At 46.3% G+C, this 9,303-nt stretch overlaps 1 long non-coding RNA gene across 1 annotated transcript; it reads left to right on the forward strand.

Moving 5' to 3' along the window:
• The first annotated feature begins 1,612 nt into the window (after positions 1–1,612).
• LOC309496962 lies at positions 1,613–7,949 on the forward strand. The gene is made up of 3 exons (XR_014205298.1): positions 1,613–1,664; positions 1,766–1,897; positions 7,731–7,949. It is a non-coding gene; the product is annotated as an uncharacterized lncRNA (long non-coding RNA).
• The last annotated feature ends 1,354 nt before the right edge of the window (positions 7,950–9,303 follow it).

The following is a 9,303-nucleotide window of genomic DNA, read 5'->3' on the forward strand; positions in this document are numbered from 1 at the left end:
TAAAGCATCAGCAAAATGTGTAAATGTAAAATTGGTTGCACTCTGACAAAACCTATGAGTAAGTAATTATTAACAAAGGTAAACACAGCTCATTTTATGGTACTGTAAAACAAGTCAATGTTATCATTATCATAAATCATGAGTAAGTAATTATTAACAAAGGTAAAAACACAGCTCATTTTATGGTACTGTAAAACAAGTCAATGTTATCATTATCATAAATCATGAAGACACAAATTCACTTTCCCAAATCTAGGACATTCTTGCTTGTGAAAAGTTGTAAATCAGATAAAAAATTACATTTAATGATTTTATACATGTTATTACATTTAAGTTGACGTTAAGTTTTTTTAATTCACTTTTACATCTGTTGATACAGGATGTTGTTGCATGTGGAGTAAAAATAACATTTAAAGGTATTTTGTGAATTCAACACAAGTTAAACTCCATCAGCAACATTTGTGGCATGATATAAATCACAACAGAAATAACTGTCAACTCGTTCTTTAGTTAAAAGAAATTGTCAGACACTTACATTTGCTGTAAATGGGCCAAGCAGTAAGTGGCCCATGGGTCACTGGCACGTGACAATAGCTGATGTATTTAACTTGCATATGTACGTTTTGAGGTAATCATTCCTCACAGAGCCTGTTTTATTATGTTAGGTGCTAATAAATACTATTAAAGTGTGAGATTTTAAACATTCATGACAATTGATTCAAATGACCAGATGTGTATCTGTGATTATCCCTCCACGTCCCATAAGGACACCGACCGCTGATCTTAAACTTTAGTCACAACATTTGTGAAATAGAAACTTTGACTCAGAGATAAACATCTACTGAACCCGGAACATCTCTTTGATTGTAATTAACAATTAACTTGAACTACTTATTTTTCTGAAGCAATATAAATCATGTACAAAAGACAGTAAATCAGGACACTATAAAAGCAACATGAGAGACTGTGAGGATGACAGAGCAAGAGCTGGAAACAAACATCAGTGAAGAATGAAGGGTTTAGTATGTTTACTGCTGCTGTTGGAAACCTTTGTGTGTGTCGTACAGCATCAGGTAGATGGAGGACTCAATGAGAATGAGATCAGTCAACAGCTCAGATCTGAGGACGGAAGACAGAATCCACCTCAAACAGACACTTTGAGAGATGAAGCTTCAACTGACAGCCAACAAAACTACCATCTGTTCTTCACTGACATCCATGCAGCGCTGAGAGAACTGACCGCCACTGTTACAGAGCAGAAAGTGAACATCAGAGAACTGACCGCCACCGTTACAGAGCAGAAAGTGAACATCAGAGCTTTAGAGACGAGACTGAGGGATGAGATGAACAAGAAAAATGATGTTATCCTGGAAGAGCTGAACAAGAAAAATGATGTTATCCTGGAAGAGCTGAACAAGAAAAATGATGGTATCTCACCAAAACATTCACTCTTTTATCAATAATCATCCAAGTAAAACATCAATTAAATACATTGCATATTGTTGCATATGTGTAAATGTTAGTGTAAAGTTGAGTGTATACTGTGTAAATTGTGTTATCTATTAAAATAAACAGTGTAAATGTCATTTAACAAAATCATTATTCCTTCACAGAAATATCAAATCTTACTCTGGGTCAAGTGGAGTTGAGAAAGGAAAATAGAGGTGAAACTGTGCTTGAATGATGTTAAATTCAGTGTATACATTCTCAGTGTAATAGAGTAATACTAATATATCACAATATTTCTTATGTTTTTCAACAACAGACAGAGAAACAGCTTTTTCAGCTGCACTGGTGCAATCTGGCTATGTAGAATTTGGTCCTTTTACCACTGAAATCACACTAACCTACAGGAACGTCTTCACAAACATAGGGAACGCCTACAACCCAATTACAGGTAATTATCAATGAAATGAGTCATAAAACGTACTCGGTTACTAACGTAACCTCGGTTCTCTCTAGAAGAGGGAACGAGTACTGCGTAAGATATCTTACGCTAGGGGAAAATCCTTTTTCCGCGAGATATTGAAGCCAAAAATTATCCTTAATTTTGTAATAATGCAAAACGCGTTGCGGCAGCATGCAGACATAGGCGAGGCAGCTCGCGCGCCTATTGGCTGCTCTGCGGCAACTGCAGCAGCCTATCGAGCGAGGCCTGGCGTGACGCCAGACCAAATCAGGGCACTTCGCGCCCGCTGCGTCACGTCCCGCCGAAATGGGCGTGGTCTAGGCCTATAAATACCGCTCGCAGGCAGCTATTATCTGGTTTTTCATCATCGAAGCAACCAGAGCGTGTGCATGCACGGCAAGATACGCAGTACTCATTCCCTCTTCTAGAGAGAACCGAGGTTACGTTAGTAACCGAGTACGTTCTCTTACGAGAGGTCTCTCGTACTGCGTAAGATATCTTACGCTAGGGGACCCAATGCAAAACGCCGTGCATGCTGAGATCTGACACCAAAGACCCAAGGGCGATAGCCCGGGGTACATATAGTGCACAATCACCCAGGGAACTCACAGGGAGTCCAGGAAGAGGGAGGGGCGGAGCCGCACTCTTCCACATATATGGCCGCGTCGCTTAGACGCGAATTTCATCATACAGACAGGGCGGGGTACGGCCTGAACTGATGGGGAAATGTGGGTCTTACACAGTTTGCCCAGGCACATCTCGTGCTGCTGCTTTTCACTGTCGATCATCGAGCTGTGCTCAGTAGACGCAGCATTCTGAGCTGATAGCATCAGGTCAGATAATACTGGTTAACTTAGACCGACAGCAGCCTGGCCTGCAGGGCGGGAACCTCTAGGTTGTAGAACCTTATAAATGTAGACGGGGAGGCCCAGCCTGCCGCCGTACAAATATCTTGCAAGGCAATCCCACTCGACCAGGCCCACGAAGAGGCCATGCCTCTCGTGGAGTGCGCTCTGACACCCAACGGGCACTGCATGGCCTTGGAGGCGTATGCCAGCGCTATAGCATCAACTATCCATCTGGATAGGCTCTGTTTCGACGCAGCTAGTCCCTTAGAACGCCCGCTAAACGAAACAAAGAGCTGCTCCGTCTGTCTGAAAACAGACGAGCGAGACACATAAGCTCGTAATGCTCTGACTGGGCAAAGGAGGCCCGCGTCTCTTTCCTCATCAGGGACCGGTAGGGCTGACAGGGAGATAACCTGCGCCCTAAACAGTGTGTTGAGGGATTTTGGAACATAACCATGCTTAGGTTTCAGTATAACTTTCGAGTCATTAGGCCCAAACTCCATGCACGTCGTGCTCACAGAGAGCGCGTGTAAGTCCCCTATGCGCTTCACTGAAGCGAGAGCCAGCAGAAACACAGTCTTGAAAGACAGATGTTTCAAATCAATTGACTGTAAAGGCTCGAATGGCGCACCTTTCATGGCTTCCAGAACCGTAGAAAGGTCCCATACGGGGACTGCGGGAGGTCTGGGAGGATTCAGTCTCTTAGCCCCTCTAAGGAAGCGGATGACTAAATCGTTCCTTCCTATTGACTGACCAAGCGTTGTTCCTGAGAACGCTGCTATAGCCGCCACATAAACTTTGAGCGTGGAGGGGGCCCTGCCCTTGTCCAACGGCTCTTGTAGGAAGGAAAGCACCTCCGTCACTCCACAGTCTGTGGGTGACACGCCACGGGCTGTGCACCAGCCCGAAAACACTGACCATTTCGAGGAGTAGAGCCGTCTCGTAGACGGAGCTCTAGCCTGCGTGATCGTGTTTAATACTCCTTTAGGGAGTCCAACATGTACCCGTTGATGGCCCAGACATGAAGGGACCATAATTCCGGGTGAGGATGCCAGATCGAGCCGTGGGCCTGTGAGAGGAGGTCTCTCCTCACTGGTACTGGCCACGGGGCAGTACTTGCTAACTGCATCACGACTGGGAACCAAGGTTGGTTTTCCCAGAACGGTGCTACCAGGAATACTGAGCATCCTTCTTCCCTGATCTGCTCTATCACCTGAGGCAGGAGAGAGACGGGGGGAAAAACACAGAGCGGGCGGCACACATGGGCCAGCGCGTCCCTGCTCTTGGAGAAAAATTCCGGACAGTGAGCGTTTTCTTGAGACGCAAACAGGTCTACTTCCGCTCTGCCGAATTTCTTCCACAGCAGTTGGACTGTCTGTGGGTGTAGAGACCATTCGCCTGCCGGAACATTGTTCCTGGACAGTCTGTCTGGTCCTATATTCAGGAGCCCTGGCACGTGCGCTGCTCTGAGCGAGCGCAGGTTGCACTGAGCCCATACCAGGAGGCGTTCTGCTAGCCTGTACAGGTTCCTGGACCTGAGGCCGCCCTGGCGATTTATGTAGGACACCACAGACATGTTGTCCGAACGGACCAGGACGTGGCGTCCTTTTATTTGGGGACAAAAACGCGTCAGCGTGTTGTTTACTGCCAGCATTTCGAGGCAGTTTATGTGCAGGAGCTTCTCCCGTTCCGACCACTGGCCGAAGAACGGTCTGCCCTCGAGCAGCGCTCCCCATCCCGAGGTGGACGCGTCCGTGGACACCACTTTCACCCTCGAGGAAGTCCCCAGGCTTACACCTGACTGGTACCAGTCGTTCGCTCTCCAAGGTTTCAGAGCTGTGACGCACTTCTGATTGACCCTGAGGCGAAGCAAACCGGATGCCCACGCTCGGCGTGGGACTCGCGCTTTCAGCCAAAACTGCAGCGGGCGCATGCGGAGCAGGCCCAGCTGGAGCACTGATGATGCTGAGGCCATGAGACCCAGCATCTTCTGAAATTTCTTGAGCGGGACAGACGCGCCGCAGCGGAACGAGTTACCGCGCGCTGTGGTGATAGTCGCGCTATCATGGACAGCGAGTCCAATTCTGTGCCCAGGAAAGATATCTTCTGACTGGGTGACAGAGAGCTCTTCGCCCAATTGACACTGAAACCCAAATTCTCGAGGTGATCGAGTAAAACGGTCGTGTGTTCTATGAGCACTGAGCGAGATTGCGCTAGAATCAGCCAATCGTCCAAATAGTTCAGTACTCGCATGCCTCTCATTCTGAGGGGTGCGAGTGCCGCATCCATGCACTTCGTAAACGTACGGGGTGCCAGGGACAAACCGAACGGCAGGACTGTGTACTGATATGCCTGGCCCTCGAAGGCGAATCTCAAATATCGCCTGTGACGTGACGCTATCTGTATTTGAAAATACGCATCTTTCAGATCTATTGACACAAACCAATCTCCTTGGCGAATCTGCACGAGGGTTTGTCTGGTCGTGAGCATCCTGAACTGTCGCTTCACAAGCACTCTGTTCAGTTGCCTCAGATCTAGTATGGGTCTGAGACCCCCGTCTTTTTTCGGTACCAGGAAGTATCTGCTGTATAGCCCTCCTTCGCTCTGAACTTGAGAGAGAGAGGCTCTATGGCCCATTTGTTCAATAGTTTCGCCACTTCGGCTCGAAGTAAATGTGCTACTTCTGCTTTTACCGTGGTCTCGACGCACGCCGCATAGCGGCGAGGGCGTCGGCGAAACTGTAGCGAATAGCCTCTTTTTATAATGTCCAGCACCCACTTCGAAACCCCGGGCAGCTTTGCCCATGCGTCTGCATGAATAGCTAGGGGTTGAATACGAAGCGCGTTCCGCTCGCTCAGCGATGGAGAAGCTTCGGCGTGCTGTAACACAAGCGTCGCGCTCGTGACATTTGAGGCATGGGGCGCGCTGATAACAGCGGGCAGATTGCCCGCGCTCGACTCAACTGCGAGGGGGATTGGAGAGAACTCCCTTTTCTCCTTACGCCAGTGACGCACGGAACACCATAGAAACGGTGTTTGGGTGCAGGCGAGCGGGTTGTACAACGCGCTCGTTGGCTGCAAAATACACATCTGCAGTCGCCTTTTCAGGGAACTGACAGAGCGAGCATTGACGGCATAATTTTATCTGCCGGTAGACCCGGGATCGAAAAAAAACCTGAAAGTCTGCCACTGGGCCACAGGGGGAGACACATTGTAACTCAGTTAGCGCAAGTATTATCAGAGAGCGTCAACGTGCTGGCGTTTGTTTGCAGGCATGCGTGTATTACAACAGGCTTGCTCACTGCAATACTGACATTTCCAGTCGCCCGAACTTCAGAGGGGAATGAGAAATGTACGAGAAAGAGGAGGTCGGTCCGTCCGCGGCGGGACCAGAAACACTCTCTTTTCTCCTTTCGCCAGTGACGCACGGAAACCATAGAAACGGTGTTTGGGTGCAGGCGAGCGGGTTGTACAACGCGTTCGTTGGCTGCAAAATGCACATCTGCAGTCGCTTTTCAGGGAACTGACAGAGCGAAGCATTGGCGGCATAATTTTAACTGCCGCTAGACCGGGATTCGAACACCGGTCTCTCGTGAGGAAAACCAATGATTCCGCCACTGAGCCACAGGGGGGAACACAAAGGCTTTCGGATGCACGAGCATATAAGAGCGTCAACATGTTTTCTTCTGCGTTTGCTTGCAGGCGCGCTTGTATTAAAACAAGCTCGTTTGCTGCAATATTGATATTTCCAGTCGCATGATCAGGGAACTGGGAAATGTATGAGAAACTGAAGGTCAGTCCGTCCTCGGAGGGACTAAAAACACTCCTTTCTCCTTTCGCCGGTGAGTGACGCATGAATGGGGCGCAGAGGCAGGGTAGCTTTCTTATAACGTAAAGAAAACTAACCCTGACCGTCCGCTTCCAGCCTCCCTTGTGAGCGGCGCAGTTTGCGCGGCTTGAACAGAGGGAGAGAGAAAGCTAGCCCCGTGACCGCCCGCTCCTGACATCCCCTGTGAGCGGCGCGGTTTGCGCGGCTCGAACAGAGGGAGAACAGGTATCGTCCCCCAAGCAGGCAAGGCAAGCGGGCGAACCGGCAAGCTTTGCGGGTTGGGGGGGGCGGAGGAGCAGTCTCGGAGAAGGATGCCAGGTGAGTCCTCAGAATCACCATAGGCAGTAACAAGCTCGCAGTGAGGGCAGTCGCCGTCAGCGAGTGCGAGAGCTGCGTGATCAGGAAAAGGGGCGTCTTCAAAAAGATGCCCAGCTCTTTTAGTGCAATAAGAGTGTGTGTCGCGGCGGCGAGCACACACACATACATAAACACAGTAGCAGAGAAAGGATATAACGCCGGATAGCGCAGCAGGAAGGCAAGGAAGGCGGCGCGGCCAGCGACTTCAGTGACTCGTCCCGATGAAGGTGCTCTCTCTCAGACGGTGCGGCTTCTTCTCCAGCTCCAGCGATGCGTGTGCTTCGCTTGAAGGATGAAAAATCAGATAATAGCTGCCTGCGAGCGGTATTTATAGGCCTAGACCACGCCCATTTCGGCGGGACGTGACGCAGCGGGCGCGAAGTGCCCTGATTGGGTCTGGCGTCACGCCAGGCCTCGCTCGATAGGCTGCTGCAGTTGCCGCAGAGCAGCCAATAGGCGCGCGAGCTGCCTCGCCTATGTCTGCATGCTGCCGCAACGCGTTTTGCATTATTACAAAATTAAGGATAATTTTTGGCTTCAATATCTCGCGGAAAAAGGATTTTCCCCTAGCGTAAGATATCTTACGCAGTACGAGAGACCTCTCGTAAGAGAACTCAGTTTATAATAATGAAAACCCTTCTGCTCCATTCAGACCTCTCTGCAGTTGTGTAATGTGTATTAGAGAATTAAATGATCTGCCATCTTTCAAAATTATTACACAGTGTGTTTGGTGATTAAGCGATCATTCAGGAAACATCTGATTCTGTATCTCTTGTTATTTGATTTAGGTGTTTTCACAGCCCCACTGAAAGGAGCGTACATGTTCAGAGTCTCTGTATTTGGTCATGGCGGAATTCTAGCAACTGCAACCATTGTTAAAAACGGACAGCATGTGGTTATGGCACATGATATTCAGCCTCAGGCTCAGGATCGGGTAAACTCCTCTAATGGAGTTGTGTTGATCCTGGAGGTTGGAGATGTTGTCAATGTGAGACTTTGGTCTGGCACAAGGATAGCAGATAGCCAGAATAACCACAACACTTTCAGTGGTTTCCTACTGTTTCCCTTAAGATAACAGGAGCTTTGCAGAATGTGAATCCAATAAAACTGAACATTCAGTGTATGATTTAAGATGAAAATCATGAAGAATCATTTACATGAGTAAGCAATATTAATGAAGACTAATGTGTGTTTGAAGTTTGCAATACATTAAATGTATAAAAGTCTGAGATGTCTATAAATGTAACTTTGTATAAATAGTTTCAGCACTGAGACAGACGGGACCCATGAATATCACATATCACATTAATAAAGTGTTTTATTAAAGTAGTAAATCCAATAATGTTAAATAATATTTTTTTTTTTTTACTGATCCTTGATCTGTACCTCTTCATCTCACATAAATAAGAGAATAAAGAGAAATTGTGGTATTTTCTTTTCCTTACATTTTCATGAATATTTCTCCAACGATGCTTGCTTTGAAACACTCATGATATCATGCTTATCATTCAAAATAACTGATTATGTGGTGGCATAATTTTTTATTTATAATTAGGACAGCACATTTACAAGATAATGTATTATGTTAGATGCACAATAGTCATACATGACACAAAGAACAAACAAAATAAACAAATCCTGTTTGTTTTGGTCTTTTACCAAAATTGTGATACATTTTTAGCTTTTAAAACAATCTAAGTACATTTTCTTCAGCTGTGGAAAGGGGAGATGTTGAGTGCAGTGCAGAGCCTTATTACACGAGTCTTTACAAATCTGAAATCATATTATTTATTCATTTATTTTTCAAACTTGTAGGGCTATTATTGATAACTTTTAGAAAATATATAAAATATAATTTATATTTATTGGATTATATTAATTTATACCATGGTCTGTCTAAATACTCGATTCTGATTGGCTGGAAGGTGTGCAATAAAACAGTTTATTGCAGAGGTAGTTCCAAGTCAGTTTAATCACTGTTCTATATTAACGCACTACCTATAAACATAGGTAACCATAGTAACACACAGTTACAGTTGCATACAGAGTGATACAGCTATTGTAAACATTTCCTATTTATTTGGCTAAAAGGATGATTTTCACGTGTCATTTAAAGGTACAATATGGATTTTTTTTACCGCTAGGGGTCGCTAACCTCTTCAAAACAATAACAAAGGCGTAGTGAATGAGCGGAATCATGGAACTTTTCATCATGTCGATGGATCTAATAAAGTTTATGGGGAAATAATGTTTATGAATGAGTGAATACCTTCATGTTTTTTAACATGACTGTGGTATGAAGCAGGGCGAGAACATGTAACTCATTCACCAACCCCCTGAACCAATTCTGCTAAACTACAA

This window comes from Leuciscus leuciscus, assembly GCF_965113295.1.
Source record: "Leuciscus leuciscus genome assembly, chromosome: 4".
In the NCBI taxonomy this organism is placed as follows: Eukaryota; Metazoa; Chordata; class Actinopteri; order Cypriniformes; family Leuciscidae; genus Leuciscus; species Leuciscus leuciscus.